The sequence below is a fragment of the Colletes latitarsis genome, unplaced genomic scaffold (genome assembly GCF_051014445.1).
Source record: "Colletes latitarsis isolate SP2378_abdomen unplaced genomic scaffold, iyColLati1 scaffold0025, whole genome shotgun sequence".
Classification (NCBI taxonomy): Eukaryota; Metazoa; Arthropoda; class Insecta; order Hymenoptera; family Colletidae; genus Colletes; species Colletes latitarsis.
Window position 1 is genome coordinate 105001 of NW_027488375.1, and position 2500 is coordinate 107500.

The 2500-nt window shown below is 57.2% G+C and overlaps 1 pseudogene; it reads right to left on the bottom strand.

Annotated features, from left to right (window-relative positions):
* LOC143350725 (large subunit ribosomal RNA) overlaps window positions 1-2500 on the bottom strand; it is an 8937-nt pseudogene that overhangs the window by 3063 nt on the left and 3374 nt on the right.

Here is a 2500-nt window from a genome sequence, read left to right on the forward strand (position 1 = left end):
TGATCTTCACCTTCTTTTCTTTGCCTGAGGGCACAATAGACAGGACCGAACTTTTCCGCTCATTGAGAGCCAAGCCATACTCCCTTGCTGCCGACTCTACACGGTCTAGGATGGTCTGGAGGCCCCACTTAGTGGTCGCAAAGAGCAGCACATCGTCTGCAAAAGCAATGCTCGCGACGCGTTGCTCTCCGACCACATATCCCACACCCGGTGGAATAGACGCCAGCACTCTATCTATCGCGAGACAGAAGAGTACTGGCGACAGTGGGTCTCCCTGACGAACCCCTCTTCCTAATTGGAAGAACTCCGAACGCTGACCACGAGACTCAAAGGTCGTCACACCGTGTTGGTATACATCCCGAACGTACCGTCGGAATCCGACCGGCAATCCTAGGCGCTCGAGAACGTCACTGATCGCGGAGTGGCTAACGCTATCAAACGCTTTTGCCACGTCGAGAGAGGCAATATGAACCTCTCTCAACTTCCTCCGCGCGTCCTGAATGATGGTCGCCAGGACAGCAACGTTCTCGGCACACCCGTCGTCAAAGCATCGCTGCTTTAAATCGACGAGTCCCAGCTGGCGTAATCGCTGGGCTAGGATGCGGTGCAGTTGTCTAACGACAACTGACACGATAGAAATAGGTCGGAAATCCGCGGCCGTCGGTCCGTCGACCCCCTTCGGAATGAAAACGGTTCTACTAGCGAGAACCGACGGGGGCCAACGACCAACACTTAGCACGATGTTGTACAAGAGGGCTCGCAACGAGGGTGGCACCGATCTCCACAAACGCGGAGAGACACCATCCAAACCGGGGGCCGCATTGAGGGGTATCGTAATAGACGATACCTCCTCGATGGAAATTGCGGCCCACACGGAGGCAACTTCCGCTCTAGGCGGGGTGGGAAATCCAGGACGGACAGGTGTTGAAGGCTGAGATACGAGGGGACCCCAGAAAGCTGCCATTGTGGCCACATCAGGGATCTGAACCTCGTTCTCAGCTCCGTCCAAGATTTCCTTAGCCGCACGTGACATGTCCTTACGGAACATGCGTTGGATGCGACTATATTCTTGCCTCCGCCGCTGTTTCCGGTTAGGATTAACCCAGCGCGGTCTAATTGGTGTCGTTCTAGCCTGATCAACGCCGAGAGAAGGGCCCGAAGGGAAGGAAACTTCGAGCCAACGCGAGACGCCGGCAAGAACGTCATTACCCATCAGGTGTTCGCGTGCCAGTCGCACTAACTCGTCTGAGTTCCACCCGTGGATATTGGCTACCACCTCAATCAATGGAGGGGTAGCCAATCGCGGAGCCGGATCCACAAATATATCCACGGGTGACTGACCGTCTGGCCTAGGTAATGACGTTCTGTTTCTGGGTGGCGTGATACGGGGAGGAGCTTGTGCAACCTCCTCCGCGGAGAGATAGCCATCGCTGGATGATGACTCATCGGCTTCGGCAACCTCTTGTAGCAAATTTGCTACAAGCCGCCGATACGCCGGTCTCTTCCGCGCACCTTTAATCGAGTCGAGTGTCCTGTTAGGGACAATCGACAAAAGGTGCTGGTTCAAGAAGCGTACACCGCGGCGTGCCGCGGTAACCTCTTCTCTAGCCAGAAGGAGGAGCTCCTCATCACACCACGCTCGTCTCGTTCTCTCAACGTTGATCCCCTCGTTGTAGGCCTCTCGGTGCTGGTGACGCATATGCTGTCCGAGTCCGATGGCGGTTGGGAAGGACCTGGGGCAATGAAGGCACTGGTGTTCTGCGCGCTGAATGGACTGTTGAGCCGAGGAGGCTCCCGCCCCCGAAGGTTGAATTGGCACTTCGGGAACCGGAGCCTGCTCAATACGAGGGCGTGACCGTAGAGCGCGAGCCCCGTCTGGTGGTCTGGCAGGGGGCGCATTTACGGCAACGCGGGTTCGCCGAGGTCGCTGCTGGGGCGCGGGTTCGGGAGAAGGGGAAGAGTCGCGGGAATCTACTGGATCAGTAGGGCCGGCGGGCCGAGGCCCCCGCCGGCTAGTGGTCATACTTCGCGTTTCGATCGGGCCTACTGAATGAACCCCCGACGGGAAGGCAACCCCCCGGAGGTTTGAAGCCAGAGCCCTGTTGGCCGTTGCGAGGCGGCTGGATTGCCGACCCGCAACGTTGCCCGGTCCCCACCGCGAGGAGGTATGGGTTGGCACATGGAACGAGGATATAATATCCGCCGATCCTTTGAGGACCACCGCTCATAAATCTTTGATTCACGAAAAATCAGCCCATCAGGCCCAAATGTCAGAATTTGCCTCACAGGTTACTCACGCTTCTCAAGCGATAGCGGGAACCGTTCGAGCTATTGAGGAAACCCGTCTCAAGCAAGTGAGGGAGGAGACGATTCCACCTCCACCTCCTGCAATAATCTCATACTCAAGACCCGTGGCAGTCTGTTGCCCTCCTGCAGAGTCGGAGCCATGCTGTCCTCCTCGAGAATCCTCAGGATCTCCAGACTCAGATCCCGGACCTCA